Here is a 16,963-nt window from a genome sequence, read left to right on the forward strand (position 1 = left end):
AACAAGCTCTCAATGGCAACAGAGAAAAACAAGCTAGCAGCAACCTGTTTTGGCCTATTAAGGTCATTGAGAAAGCTACTGAGATGCTTACCTGAACCATCTCATAGAGCAGTAGTGCAAGGTTGAGTCCTCTCCTGTCTCGTCTATGGGAATTCCCTCCACTTGAGCTGCCCCAAGACAGTTGTGCACAGACTCCAAGTCATCCAAAACGCTGTTGCCCGTATATTACTGAAAATTTCCAAATACCAGTCAGAAAGCAAGGCTCTGGTAAAACTGCACTGGCTCCCAATAGTCAAAAGAATTCAGGCCCATATTTATACTTTTTTAGCACCGCATTTGTGTCATTTTTTGGTGAAAAAGCAGCGCAAATTTACAAAATACAATTGGATTTTATAAATTTGCGCCACTTTTGCGTCAAAAGGCGGCGCAAATGCGGCGCTAAAAAAGTATAAATATGGACCTCAGTTTAAAACTCTTTGTATCGCGGCGCACCGCATTATGTATAAGAAAGGCCCGAAGTTGATTATAATCCTATAAGAACACTGCGCTCTACTGACCAGCAACTTTTCACTGTACAAAAAATAAAGAGATCTAGGAGTGGAGGATGCTCTTTTGCGAATCCAGCCCCAAACATTTGGAATTCCTTTCCTTTACAAATAAGGAAAACAGAGTCAGAACTTAAATTTCGCAAACTACTAAAAACTACCTATTTAACTAAATCACCAGACAGAAAGGATATATCTAAGCTTTTACAGCGCTTGGAGGCCTGGATAGGTAGCAGTGTGCTCTAAAAATACACGTGAATAGAATAGAATAGAACCAATATATCCACTGCAGCGCCAGGGAGGGACCTCCATTGATCTCCGAGAAACTGGATCACAGTGTTCAGTCCCCATGAAGGATAAGAGTGCTTGAGGAAAACTGAATTGACAGAGGTCCGCATCAGGATCTAAGGGCCTGATTTAGAACTTGACGGATGTCCCGTCTGCCATATTATGAACCCCTATAGGATATAATGGGATCGTAATACAGGGGACGGGATATCCGTCACGTTTATGAAGGAGTATTCCCTTCCACCAAGTTCTAAATCAGGCCTTAAGTGCTCACAATTACAGCCATGGTTGGTAATATTGCTTGTTTGGGTGGGGGAATTTGTGTTTGGTCCAGAGGAAGATCTCAAGCCACACGATCCGCAGAGTCACAAGCACCACAATTCTTTTGCAGCCTCCTTGAATGGTGCTACATTGCTTCCCTGTGATACCACACTGGCACCATGGATGCCACTTGGACACCATTGGGCTGGGCTGGGATGAGGTCCCTGCCCTCTGTGCTCCAAGGGCTGTGCGATGCACACAACATAAAGTGGCTCTATGCTGCTAAAATATTAGAGAACACAGGCACTGCCTGCACTACCCAATCATCGAACAGATGACAAAAGATATTCTGAAATGTGGGAGAACCCAGAGATATTGAACTAAATTCACATAACAGGAATAGAATAACAGGCACTCCTGACCCACAATTAGGTCGGCCTCCATGAAAGACTTACTGCATTCCATGACCATGCAGGGAGAAATTCAAAGAATGATTGTGAGCTGTTGTGGGGTATCATTCGAGGTTGAAGAGCACAGGCTGTCTCCCCAGTGATCCCTGGAAGGAGTGTGATTCATTAAAGACCTTTTAAAGGCTAGGCATTGTCTGGACATTAAGGTACTAACTTGTGTAGGCCTGAGAGTCAAGTGTTAAAGTGGTGAAGGGGGTCATCAGTGCTCAATTCAAGAAATATATGCTCAGTTCTAATGTTTTAATTATGCTGTCATAGGAACGTTTAAACCGTGTTATGTGTCAACTTATCCATTCTGAAATAATGCATGTAATGGTGGAAATTCTGTTCCTTGGAAGGGAGTGTTTTTGAGAATGGTTGCCATGCGGGCGGTTTTAAAAAATGGCTGTATTTCTAGATTTCGGAAACCTGATAGAAGGCATTTTTTGGCAAAATGTGTCATTTTGTTTTTAATTTCACCACTGATCAATTTTAAAATATTCAGCCCTTTCATTTCTGCCAGGAGTGCCACCTGTTCTTCTGCGGAGTTTTGGAGGACCATCTTTAAAATATATATATACATATCCTAGAGGTCCCCCTTCCTGAGCTATTACTGGCCCCAGGGACCACTAGCTATGTCCCAGGGAGCCCAACCCCGGGACATAGTAGGTTCCCTGCCCACAGCCGTGGGGCCAGGGAAACCTGTGTGTGGAATGATGTCCTGGACGACTACAGGCTTAGGTAGGTAGAGACTTTTTGTATTCTTTTACAAAAATAAGTACAGGCAGTGATCGAAAATTAAAGTGTCATTGGAGTTATCCGCAAAAATGCCAATTCCATGGTTCCACTGTCAGTGACTCCTGCAAACTGCTTTTGCGTCTCCTTGGGCTGGACTTGCCTGTGCCAGTCTCTTTTGCCTCAGGAGGACACAAAACAGAAACAAAATGCCCTGAGTAACTGATTCATGAGTTTTTATATTATTGTCCCCTCACTGTCACCAGTGTGCCTGAAACTGCTCATTTTCCAAAGTGACTATGGGGGTCATTACGACCCCGGCTGTCGGTGTAATAGTGGCGGTATTACCGCCAACAGGCTAGCGGTACATACCGCCACTATTATGACATTGGCGGTTTGGCCAAAGCCAAACTGCCACTTTAACACACCGACCGCCACGGTGGTAACGACCACCTGGCTGGAGACTGCAGTCTCCAGCTCAGCAGTCGTCACAAGGCCGCCCATGGCATTATGATCCTGCCCACCGCCATGGTTTCTGTGGCTTCTGTACTGCCACAAAAACCATGGCGGTAGGCACTATCAGTGCCAGGGAATTCTTTCCATGGCACTGATAGGGGTCTCCCCTGCCCCCCCTCCCCCTCTCCAGAGTCCTCCCCCAGCCTCCCCCTCCCGACATACACACACCTACATGCACATACATACACACTCATACACACACGCATACCCACACATGCATACATTCATACACACACACAGCAACACTCACAAACATACAGACCTGCACACACACAATCACACGACACAACATACACATACACATACACTCACACCCATTCATGCACACACACATTACACATGCCTCACACCCGCATGCTCGCAAACACCCCCCCACACACACACAAAATACCCCTCGCCCCCCTTCCATGTTGAAGAACCCGACTTACCTGCTTGCAGGGGGTCCTCTGGCAGGAGACGGGCGTCCGCCAGCAGAGCACCACCAGGGCGCATCATGGCTCATGATACGTTTGGCGGCGTTTTCCTGGCGTGGCGCTGCCTTACCGCCGACCGCCCCCATGACCGTAACCGGAATTCTGCCAGCCTTCTGGTGGAATTCCGGCTACGGGCATATTTTGGTGGACGGTTGGTAGCCACGTCGTTGGTATGTTGGTGGCTGTCACCGAGGCGGTAGGCGGCATTTGCCGCCAATGTTAAAATGAAGGCCTATATCCACAAAACAAGCAGAACAACCAGGAAGTGACACAATGTGAATGGCCTTTGGAGGCTCAGGCAAATTGTGACTCTGTTGTGCTCTGACTTTAGACTGTTGCCGATTACTACAAACCCTGTAACCAATTAAACAACGAGGAAGAGAGTACTCGCCTAGAGCCACGGCTCTGAGAACGAGCTGCGGCAGATGGGACATCAGCGTCTTTCTCATCGGTCATTTTGGTGTGCTTGGCCCTTCCTCCCCCATCTGCTGTTTGCGTAGGTTGTCCACTACGCACCCTTGGATGTAAGGCTCTTTGCCGCAGTTCTCTGCCACAACCAAAGCCGACACTAGTGTTCCTCCTGATTTCCCTTCAGGTAGGAGACTTTGTTGGTGACAACGTTAATGTTTTGAACTAAAATAAATCCCAGAAAGCAGAGCTAACTATATTTGGACCCTTGCCATGCACCTCTTATGACCTTACATATTACATCACTCATGATATGTGTTAGGACATCATTTATGATGTTACAGAGGAGATCTGTGATACTGCAGTAATCCAGTGGGATTGTGGCATAAGAAAATGGTGCTGCCATTTATTTTAAAAATAAAATACCCCTGGGGTGGTCCAGGACTCAGTCAATAGGTATAATTATTTGGGGAGGAGGGACGTGGTTGGGGCCTCCCTCCTCAAGCCAGTTTCGGCCCAGGGACCCCATCGTTCAGGGCCCGTGAACTTTACCAAAGGGGACAGAGGCACGCCTTTGTTGAAAGTATTGTTGTCAAGAATTTTGCCTTTAACAGGAAATTGTTCTTTCTTATATTAAACAGAATGAATACTTTAGACAGATTAGTGTCATGTCTTAAAAAGAAGTGCCACCAAAAGTAGCAAATCAATGTCAAACGTTTGCACCATGTTTGAGGGGGAGTTCTGAGGCTTATTTTAATGAAGAAAGCTACTTTCATGCCAACAGGTTAATGTTTGCTGTTTACTGCTATGAGAGGAAACAAGGTACAGCAAAGTCAAAGGAAACTTTGGTGCCTAGAAATACAGATGAAGTAATTAGGGATCAAATTTGACAGCAAAGTCCCCCTGCTCCACTGCCTGAATGGTAGTGCAGCAGTAACTGTAACACTGGACAAGAGTCAATTGACAAGATTTGGTTATTCGTAAGAAAGTTCAACTGTGCATCTTTAAAACAGAAAATTTGAATTTTGCAAATACTGAGCGGAATACACTGTGTTTTTAAATTGAATTAAAACCTTTGATTTAATAAAAATTTATTTGAAATCATAGATTTCACGGTTGTCAAGTGGAGTGTCATTAAATGGAGTTTGGTACAGTAGAGTTGAGGAGACTGTTGTACAGTGTACTCTTGTAAAGTGGAGTAGAGTGGAGTGTGGTACAGCGGCGTACAGTGGAGTAGCATATAGTGGAGTGGTGTAGAGTGCAGTGGTGTAGAGTGGAGTGTAATAGAGTGGAGTGTTGTAAAGCGTGATGTACAGTGGAGTGGGGTAGAGTGGAGTGGTGTGGAGTGAAGTTGAGTGGAGTGGAGTGGGTAGTGTAAAGTGGGGTAAATTGCTTTATAGTGGAGTGGCATGTTGTATAGTGCAGTGGCTTGGAGTGCACTAGAGTGAACAGGTGTGGTGTAGAGTTGAGTAAAGTGTTAATAACTGGAGTGGTGTCTTGTACAGTACAGTGGGCTGGTGTGTCATAGAGTGTTGGAAACTGACATAGAATGGAGTAGAGTGTTGTATAAAGGAGTGTAGGGGGTATAGAGTAGAGTAGAGGGGTGTGCAGTGTAGTGTAGGGGCAAAGAATGGAGTACAGTGTTGCATAGTGGCACAGAGTACAGTGGAGTCTTGTAGAGTGAATTTGCATAAAGTGGAGTAAAGTGTGGTAGAGTGGAGTGGTGTAGAGTGGTGTTGTACAGTGCCATAGAGTGAGGTAAACTGTTGTGCAGTGGAGTTAGGTGGAGTGGCGTAGCATAGAGCAGAGTAGCATATTGTAGAGTAGAGTGGCATGGAGTGGAGATAAGTGGAGTGGGGTAGTATAGAATGGAGTTGTTTTGTAGAGTTGAGTGGTGTGTGATACAGTGACGTGGACTGGTGTGTTGTAGAGTGTTGGAAAGTGTCATAGAGATGAGTTGAACAGAATGTCACAGAAGGATTAAAAGTGCTGTACAGTGAAGTAGTTTGGTGTAGAGTGTGGCACAGTATGTTAAAGTGGAGTGGGCTAGACTGTTGTAGAGTTGAGTGGCATAGAATAGCATATAGTACACTGGTGTAGAGTGCAGTGCTGGAGTACAGTGGAGTAGTGTCTCATTGAGTAGAATATATTAACTGGGTTGGGGCTGCGTAGAGGGAGGTGGGAGTGTCAGAAACTAGTATAGAGTAAAGTAGAGTGTTGTACACTGGCATTGACAGGAATACTTTGTTGTACAGTGTAGTGCTATAGAGTGGAGTATAGTGTGGTTTAGGGTTGTTGAGTGGAATGTAGTGTTTTTGAGGGGAGTACCGTGGAGTTGGTTAGAATGGAGTGGTGTACACTGCAGTGACTTAGAGTGGTGTGACATATAGTACAATAGAATACAATGGAGTGGTGTACAGTGGTGTAAAGTCTCGAGAGAGAGAGATAAAAACTATCACCTTGCTTCGTGCTGTTAAATTTTTTTTTTTGTGTTATCACGTTCACTAAGACTGATTGTGCCTGCGTGTTCTCACCCTAAACTAGACTCCGACACTTCCTGGTGATAAATTGGTGAAGGATCATTTTCTGTTGAAAAATGGCCCTTGACTAACCTGCATTATTACTTTTTTTTCCAAGATCCTCGGCGAGGAAAATTCCAAACATCAGATTGCGAACCTGGAAAGGGAAAAGAGAGAGAGATAAGAGGCTTGAAATTATATGGGAACACATAGAAACCATTTCTAGAGATCCATATTCTAAGTGTTCTACAGCTGTCATTTGTTCCTGCACCTACAATACTGAAAAGTGGTGGAGAATGCAGGTGTGAGGCCATCTGGAAAAGATGGAGAACATTGTGCAACAGCTATGGGAATGACAAAGCAAACTAGAATGGGCCCTTGAGAAACATATGAGCCAAACGGAAATTGACCGAACAGTTTTTGTCAACTCCATAAGGGCCCAGAGGGAACATCTGTCTAAGATGTCAGAAGGACAAGTGCAATCAGCTACAGGGATTGCTCACGCTAGAAGCCAACCTGCCTTAGGGACTATGATCCATTTGTAGAAATATGTCTCAGCTAAGGGTCCTGTGGGGTTGTTTGTTAATTTCGAACGTGAAAGCCCTGGCATTCCGTACACAGAAGTGGCTAAGACAACATGCTGGCTTAACTTTTGAGCATGCTGTTGAGATGGCCACCACTTTTTTGCGAGCCCATTCTGGAAGTAGCCCATCTGATTTTGAGAAATATAGCAGGGTGACTCCAGTTACAGGATATAAAGGGGAGAGGAAATCATATAAATCTCAAGAGGTCCCCAAGGATAAAATCCGTAAACCCAACCCCATTGTTACCCCTGGTCTACAGTGGTATGAACGTGGGGAGTAGGGCCACATCACCTGTTTTTGTATATGAAAGAAGGAGAGGAACGAGGAGGAACCAATGGACATCAGTTATGCCCCACATTCTATTTTCTACACCCAAGAGATGGGACCTATATATTATGTAAGTTTACTTGTCAATGGGCAATGGGTAAACACACTCCTAGATTCTGGCTGCAGACCGTCAGTGGTCAAAACTGATTTAGTATTTCCCTCACAGATCATACCTGATAGGTACATAGAGATATAGGCCCTCATTCTGACGTTGGCGGGCGGCGGAGGCCGCCCGCCAAAGTCCCGCCGTCAGGTTACCGTTCCGCGGTCGAAAGACCGCGGCGGTAATTCTGACTTTCCCGCTGGGCTGGCGGGCGGTCGCCTTCAGACCGCCCGCCAGCCCAGCGGGAAAGAGGCTTCCACGATGAAGCCGGCTCGGAATCGAGCCGGCGGAGTGGAAGCTGTGCGACGGGTGCAGTTGCACCCATCGCGTATTTCACTGTCTGCGCAGCAGACAGTGAAATACATGTAGGGGCCCTCTTACAGGGGCCCCTGCAATGCCCATGCCAGTGGCATGGGCACTGCAGGGGCCCCCAGGGGCCCCGCGACCCCCCCTACCGCCATCCGGATCCCGGCGGTCGGACCGCCGGGATCTGGATGGCGGTAGGGGGGGTCGGAATCCCCGCGGCGGTGCAGCAAGCTGCGCCGCCGTGGAGGATTCAACGGGGCGGCGGTACACTGGCGGGAGCCCGCCAGTGGTGCCGGTCCGACCGCGGCTTTACCGCCGCGGTCGGAATCCCCATTGGAGCACCGCCGGCCTGTCGGCGGTGCTCCCGTGGTCCTCCGCCCTGGCGGTCAAAGACCGCCAGGGTCAGAATGACCCCCATAATGTGTACATGAGGACACAAAAACCTACCTGGTAGCTTGGTTAACTCTAACCAACAGCACAGGACAAAAAAGCATTGGCAAAGTGGCTGTTCTTCCTACCCTCCATGAAAAAAATAATTCTGGGAAGCGATAATTATTTTTTGGGTTTCTTCTACAAAGGATTCTCAAAAACATGGGTGACACTGCCGATAGAAAGTCCATACCTAAGATAATATAAGCCGTCACATCCCTTCCCAAAGAATCCTTGCTTACTTCTTAACCATGGGTCTTGGACAAGAGGTTTAGGACTGCCCAATTAAATGATAGTACATTGCTGAAGGCCTGGCAAACCGCTAAAAACAACTAACTATCCACTTTTTCCTTATCACAGATTTGTTATCCAAAAGGGACTATTTTATTGGGTGGGCCGGAAGAACGCAACAATTATTGGTCCTCTTAGAATGTAGGGAACAAGTGCTTTTCTTTGCCCATTTTCATCTTTTGACTGGTCACTGTGGAGTGGAAAAGGCAAGTCAAGCTATTTTGTGTCACTTTTTCTAGCCTGGTATATACACCCAAGTGAGACAATATTGTCAAACCTGTGAAATGTGTCAGAAAAAAGAATCCATACAGACCTCTAGATGTACCCCTAAAATCACTTTCTATCATTGGGAAACCTTTCTATAGGGTAGGGTTGGATTTAATAGGTCCTTTACCATGTTCAACAAAATGCTTCCAATATTTATTGGTTGTAGTAGACTATGCTACACAGTACCCAGAGGCTATACTCTTAAAAGCTACACATACCAAAGTTATTGCTCAACGTCTCACAGACACTTTTTCCTGTATGGGATTCCCGAAAGAAATTATTACAGACCAAAGAACGCCCTTTGTCCCAATCAGATGAAACAGGTGTGAGAACAACTTAATATCACACATTTAAAGACCTCCATATACCATCCACAGACTGATGGACTAGTAGAGCGATACCATGGGATCCTTAAAAGTTAACCTTAAAGAAAATGTTCCCCTTTTGAACTACTCTTTGGAGGCCCTGCACGCTTCTAAAAATTACAAAAGAGGTCTGGGAGAAGGATGCAGAGAACGAGGATGAATTCCTATTGGATTACACTAATCAACTGAAGTCCTGGTCGGGGAAACTAAGGGCTTTGGCACAGGAATGCCCTGAGAAAAGCCAACAAAATCAAAAATACTTTTATGACAAGGGCAAGAAATGGAGGGAATATAAATAAGGTGATTGGATCCTGGTCCTCCTTCCCTCTTCACCCACCAAAATGAAAGCAGACTGGAAAAGCCTCTATAAAAATAAAAAGTAGGTAATATTACCTATTGTTTACAGGTCTATCCTAGGAGAGAACAGACATACCATGTTAACATCTGTGACCTGCTTCCTGAGCAGTACAGACTACTATACCCACTGAAACTAAACTACCATAGGAGAGGCACTTATTACTCAAGTTCTTTCTGATGTGGGAAAAAAGGAACTACATAATGCCCTATGAACATTTGCTGATATATTTTCTGAGTTGCCAGGTTCGCCCTCCCCCCTTGCAGTCCATTCTATCCCTACTCAAGAAGGTGTAGTCATAAAGCAAAGACCATATAGGGTTCTACCCGCCCATTTCAGGCTCTTCAGGCAGGATCCAACAAATGTTGAAAATGGGGCTCATAGTACCATCAACCAGTAATTGATGTTCTCCAATTGTACTTGTACTGAAACCTGATGGCAGCATCCGCTTTTGCATAGATTTTCGGGCTGTTAACTGGGTCTCTAAATTGGATAGCTATCCCTTACCAAGCGGTGAAAACTTAATTAAACATCTGGATGAAGCCCTATACATTATGACAACTGACTTAACTAAAGGTTAGGGCAGGTCCCCTTAGATCTCAACGAGCAAGAAAAAACAACTTTGCCACACCTGATGGCCTCTACCAGTTTACTGTATTACCTTTTGGGCTTCATCGGGCACCATTCACATTTGAGAGGCTCATGAAAACTTTACTCCAACAACATCAAAGGTATTCCTGCGCCTACCTAGATGACATTGTGGTGTATGGTAAAAGTTGGTCAGAACACATAGAACATCTCTGAGCAATTCTGTTCGAATTACAACAAGCCAGGTTTCATATAAATGCAAAGAAATCTAAATTTGCCTAACGAAAAGTGAAATACCTAGGTTATCTCCTTGGTGAGGGAGTCATAGAACCCCAGACCGAGAAGGTGAAAGCTATAGCAGTTACCGTAACTCTTGCAACAAAAAGAGATATGAGAGCATTTTTGGGACTCTTAGGCTATTATAGGCAGTTTATACCCCAGTATTCTGAAATGTCTGCCCCACTGATCTGCTAAGGAAGAACGTCTCCCCCAAAGTTTTCAAACATCCAACACAATCTGCTCTCACAGCTTTCAAAAACTTGAAGCATACTCTCATAACTGGCCCCGTTCTAATCTACCCTGATTTTAGTAAGACCTTTATCTTACAGGCAGATGCCTCAGCTGTGAGGTCTGAGCCTCCCTTTTACAAAAGGACCACGATGGTTGTAAGAGGCTGATATGCTATATTAGTAGGAAACTGTTCTGTCGAGAACAAGTATATGCTATGATTGGAAAAGAATGACTTGTCCTTAAATGGGCTATTGAAAAACTGTGCTATTATTTAGAGGGAAGACCCTTTGCGCTATAAAACAGACAGTGTCCTCACCTGGCTCTATAAGGGAAACAGGGTTTTAAGGTGGTTGTTTGTCCCTCCTGCCTTATTGTTTAGAGGAAAAACAGGAAAGGCAAGAACCAAAGAAACACAGACTACCTCTCTCGTTTTCCCTTTTTCCCCCAATCAAGAAAATCATGGGGAGGATGTGTGTGAGGAGGTTGAGGACCCACCCGAGGGTATATTGTGGCCCCCTTCGCCTTCCTCCCCAGCAAACAACGTACATTGCCTTCACCCACAGGTTCGGGAGACAAATCCATTTAATCAGCATGGCACAGAGAAGCCATATTGGATCCCAGGAAGTAGAACGAGTTCATTAGTTAGCGCTGAACTTAAAAGGGAAGTCAGGCAGAGAGAAACATGTTTCACTAGAGATGCTGCGTACAGTGTACCAGGAAGGATTAAAAGTGAGGCAGAGAGAAGATTCGCTGAACACAGGAATGCTTTGAGAGTCTGATGGTCAGAGAGAGCTGGAGCAGTTGAACGCCGCTGTCCCCAACAAGCTGACAGAGAAACCTACAAGCGGAGCCTCCTGCCGAAGTGCCTTCAGTCTCAGCCATGCTCAAGGAGGAGCGTGTCTAGTGCAGGTGCATGCAAAATTCACTGAGTGAGAGTAAGGGCGACTAACTTCACAAGTGGCGCTTGAAATAGGGCGGAAATCCTTTTTTTTTTTTTAACTCTTAAGAGAGGCCAAAACCAGCACCTTTGTTTTGTGCTGATATATTTTTATTTAGCGTTATCATGTTCACTAAGACTGATTGTGCCTGCGAGTGTTCATCCTAACCTATACTCCAACACTTTCTGGTGATAAACCTGCATTGGTTCTTTTATTCTGAGATCCTTGGCAGGTAAAACTCTGGACATTAGATTGTGAACCTGGGAACAGAAAAGAGAGAGAGAGATAAGAGGCTTGAAATTGTATTGGAGAAAATAAATACAATTTCTAGAGATCCATATTCTAAGTGTTCTACAACTGTTGTTTATTGCTGCACCTACAATACTGACCGAATCATACCCACACAAAATATCATGTAGATACAAACATGCATGCATACACATACACACTTCTACTAATACATACACATTCACCAATTCAAACACACATATACCCCTAACACGTACACACAACCTTGCTCACGTGAACAACACAAACACACACACACAGATATACATGCTGACACTCATACACACTATGCCTCATGTATCTACACATTTGCACACCCACACCCATTTTTAAACACACACACACACCCATGATTCCCTCTCACTAATAGCCATAAATAAAAATATTATAGTCACACAGATTACCACAGTACCAAACAACAGTTTTTTTTTGTCACAATAGGTAATTTTAAAAATAACCTATTTTGTTGATTTTTGAAAATTTCGTATATTTTTGGGTTGTATTTTTGTCATTACAATGACTGCACAGACTGTTCCCTAATGCTGACCACCTTACTTGTACACTGAACAAAGGTTGATCATTTTTTCCATCTGGGGTACATTTGCAGGAACTCCTCGGGTCATCTCTTTTGGAGCAGTGTCTCCCGGGGCTAACGAAGGTTCGGCAGAGGATATGGATGCCCTTGCTGCTTCTCGTTCCTTCTCTGCCCTTTCCAGGCGTTTAAGATGGATTATAAACACGTGTTTCACATGATGGATGTTCCATGCCAATATTTCTTCCCTGCCCCCAGGGAAGCTATTTGATGTAAATAATGCATTGCATCATTTTAGCTATATTTTTCCCACCTGATATTATGGTTAAAACTTGCCACATAAAGGATTCCTCCAGCAGTGGTAGTTCTTCTTCCTCCTCTTTCAGCTGAAGGTCTGTAGAGTCTTTCGAAACCATTCCTGCATTTGTTATTTTAATGATAAAAAATCTGCAAAAGAAATGATGGAGGGCACACCAAATGGTTCCAGCTCAGTGCCACTGGCACATAAGTAACTGTTAAAAATTGGGCTTCTGTTTGAGGAGGTTAAGACCCTTCTCAAGCAGCAACCACAGTCCCTGTCAAGGTGAACTACATGTGCGTATCCCTCAGGTAGTTGGGCACAAAAGCAGCCAGGCTTAACTTAGAGATAATGTATTATGTATTTATGCAGCTCTCAAACCGTAATAAATTGAAAACACAACACAAGAAAAACCCAACACACATTTAGAAAAAAGAGAACGTTTTATAAATAAAATGATACCAAACCAAATTAAGTTCAATCAGTAGAACCAGAGTTGTACATTTCTAAAGTTTTTAGAGAAAAATAGTGCCTAAGTGATCAAAACACCAACCGCAGACATCTCGTGAGACACCGGGAAAAATTATAGAAAACTGTGATGATGCGTGGTTCAGATAGGAGGATCTGTTCTTGCTTTACCTTCAAACTTAGAAGAAAAATGTCATAGACAAATGTTCATGTTGTGTCCCCATAGCACAGAACAGAGGCCCAGCCAACTAGCCCTTGGAGTCTCTCTGGTGGTGGTGGGATCAAGTAGCAAGGCAAGGATCAGTCTTCTGAGGGTAGGAGGCAGGCTTCAAGCAGCAGGGCAGTCCTCTGGTAGCAACAGGGCAGTCCTCTGAAGTACAAAAGAGGCCTTAAGCAGTAGGGCACTTCTCAGAATTACAAGGTAATTCTTCACCTCCACAGGTCCAGGAGAGAACTGAAGACTTGGGCCCAGATTTATGCTAAAGTGGCGCTGCGCTGTGCTGTGCCAAAAATAGCAGTGCCGTGCTGCGCCACTTTTGAAATGCAGGGGTGTGCCATACTTAGAGGAATATGGAACACCCCTGCGATTCCCCCTGCGCTGGCAATGAATTAAGCTGCTTAGCGCCAACCCCATAGTGCAAGGGTGTCTGCATTGAGGGGATAGATTGTTTATGTGCAAGTAGGTGTCCCTTCCTGCACATAAACAATCTATAATGGCAATTTGGCACTTCTATGTGTGCTGCAAAATGCAGCACACATAGAAGTACCAAAGCGGCATTTTGAATGATTGTTTATGTGCAGGAAGGTGTCCCTTCCTACACGTAAACAATTGTCCATGGCATTTTGCTTCTTCAGCACACATAGAATAAGCAAAAAGCGATGAGGAACGAAAGCATTCCTCCTCATTTTGCCATGCTAATGCCACCCCTCGGTTTTTGGCGCTGCCTCAGGTTTACAACAACTCGTAAATCAATGGGTGTTAGGGTGGAGAGCCCACAGCAACACCCATGGCACGCCCCTCTGATGCAGAAAACTGCGCTCATATTTACAAGAAGGCGTAACGTCACAAAAAAAAACGCAGGTACACCTCCTTGTAAATATGGACCAGTGCTTAGCCCACCGGAGCGTCACAAAAAGTGAAACTCCGGTGGCGCTAGGGGCTCTTAAATATGCCCCTCAGTCCAAGGGTCCAATATTTTTACCTGATGCTACCCTTTGAATTTGGAGGAACCTCTAGAGAAACCTCTAGACATCCCTCACATCTGGTTCTGGAATTTTCTTCCTCCCCTGTCCAGGCACCAAGAGGTCTAAAGTGGCAATAGACTGATGTCAAGTTCTTTGTGAGAGTGCTGAGGTAGCCCCTTTGAAATGTAAGTGAGGTAGGAAAGAGCGTCACCCCTCCCTCTCCCATCCTGGCAGGATGGCCCATCCTGCCAACATATAGTCTCTCTGTGTCTCATTGTCTGGGAGGAATAAACAGAGGCCATTGCCACTCCATTCACAGTCATATGACCCAGGGTACAGGCTGCAGCCACCAAATGTATAGGACAAAAAATTACAACTTTCTAAAAAAGGCATTTCCAGAATTGTGACTTAAAATATGAATTTACCATTAAAGAGGATTTAAAATGACAGTTCTTTTGAGACCATACATTATATTTCTACCAGTTCCCAAACAAAAGTTATCACTTATTAAATGTAACAAGGTAACCCAATGTTATTCTATGTGAGAGCTGGGCCTCACAGTTTTTAAATGTATTTTATTAGTTTTCATTAGAAGTGAAGTAATCAGCTTTACAGTGTATATAGCAGCAGATCATATGGAAAACATATGTAACAGTACATCAGTCAAAAGGTAGAGGATCTGATACAGGTAAGTACATATGTCAGTTCAATTAACATCCATAGGCAAATTATCCACTTCATCTTTGGGAACAGCCGTTAGTCACACTCCTTTCTGCTTGCTAAAAGCACCATTATATTATTGACACTTTATAGAACTTGCTGGGAAATCCTTGTCCAACACGCAGGGGGAGAGGGAAGAAAACTAGGGGATAATAAACAGTTAAATGTGTCTAGATTGGCTTATAGTTAAGTAGATAAGAATACCAATGTGCCCCATGGATTGACCCTCGTTTCGGGGGGGTACCAACTTTGAGACAAAGAGAGTAGTGGAAAGTGACTTGGGTGCGTTTAGATATACCATCAGATATATAGGGGTTTTATTGGCCGTCACCACATAGTCTCAGCCGCGTAAAAAGGAAATATTGCGAAGTCCTAAGTGTCGTGAAAGTGTTGTTTAGATTGGAGGTGGCTCCTCAGCCACCGGGAATGGGTTATTGGCTTCTGCATCCCCGGCTGCTTGGAATGTCAGTTTATCTGATAATTTCAGCAAATAGGTGTCCCAAACCGCTCCCTTCCTGTGGGTTGCGGTCTTGCACCAATGCAGTAGGTACGTTTGGTAAATGTAGTTGAACTGCGAGTATTTCAGTCTAGTTGCGTGAGACATATTTCACCCATTCCAGCACCATCACACACTGTTTGACTGTTAAATAAATGCCCAGGTAATCATCCCATCTGGCACAATGGGCCTCCCGCAGCGCCATATAAAAGGTTGAGACAGATTTCCCACCCAGGCTGTGTGTCAGTATACAGTGTAGCCTCCAGTGGGATAGGGGTTCAGATGTTGCTAGATCACCCTACTCACTGTTCTTACAGCAGAGTAAGAAAGAAACTATCCTTGGCACAGCCCATATGTTTCCACAAGGTCTGGTAAAGAGCGCAACAAACCATCATTATAGAGATTATAGGTGAGCCTGTTCTCTCTCCATGGGGAAAAATTGTGAATCTGATGGAGGCGTCTCAACTGGGTTACACTCCACAAAGGGAGCTGCGGGAGTAAGGCATTGGAGTCTGCTGTGGCTGGATGTAGCGGTTCCAGACCAGTTTCGCAGTCCGTATGAGCAGCCCAGAGGCAGCTCGGTGTGAGCCAGAGGTGAGAAGCCACTCTAGTACCCCTCCTTCGCCCAGTGCAGTTCTAACCATGTTGTCTTCTGTTGTGTGGTCCCCAGCCAACCAGCGCATCGGCCATTGCAGCTGGGCTGCCGCGAAGTAGCGTTCCATATCAGGCACCGCCATGCCACCCTCCATCAAGGAGTATTGGAGCGCAACGAGGGACACCATCTTATGTCCCGGTCTCCATATAATTGCAGTTAGCAGGCCACGTAAAGTTCTAAAAAAGGCTTTCTCGGGGGGCATAGGTAGCGCCACAAAGAGATACAGGAGCCGGGGAAGAACTAGCACCTTTCTATGGCTCCCAACCCATAGGAGAGAGGGGCAGGTGTGTCCAAAAGGGTAGGGATTGCCGGAGGGAGGCCAGGGCCCTGTCATGATTACCCTCTACTAAGTCTGCCTCTGAGTGGTAAATGTTAACCCCCAGATATCAGAAGGTCCCAAGAGCCCACAGGAGACACCCCTGACCCGGGTGCAACTGATGTGGACCACTTGTTGTTCGCAATGGGAAAACACAAGATTTTCCCCAGTTTACTTAAAGGCCAGCTGCTTCACCAAACTGGTCCAATAGGTCAAAAAGTGCTGGAAGTGTGCCTGCCACATCTCGCATATAGATCAGAACATCATCCATACATAATGACATTAAGTGACAGTGTCCTCCCACTTGGACTCCGCAGTCAGGTCCCTTTCCTTGTAGTCACATTGCCAGGTGCTCCATAGCCAGAGAGGAAAGCACTGGAGAAAGAGAGCAACCCTGGGGCGTCCCTCTCCATATGGGAAATGCATGGGAGATCTGGGAGCCAGTGAGAACCAGCACTTGTGGGGCGGTGTACAGCAGCTTCACCCAGTGCAAAAAATTGGACCGAGCCCAAACCGTTCCAGAACCTGCACCAGTTAAGCCCAACTTAGGGTGTTTTCAAAGTCCGGGGAGACAGCCACTGGGTGGCCCGTCTCTCCAGAGACTGCATCTATGATGTGGCACAGTTTTCTAATGTTATGGTGTGTGTGTCTCTGTGTGGAACAAATCCACATTGGTCTGGGTGTATTAAATGGTGGCTCACCCGAAGCAGTCTATTCGCCTGGATTTTGCGTAGGATCTTATAATCAA

This window comes from Pleurodeles waltl, chromosome 7 (assembly GCF_031143425.1).
Source record: "Pleurodeles waltl isolate 20211129_DDA chromosome 7, aPleWal1.hap1.20221129, whole genome shotgun sequence".
Classification (NCBI taxonomy): Eukaryota; Metazoa; Chordata; class Amphibia; order Caudata; family Salamandridae; genus Pleurodeles; species Pleurodeles waltl.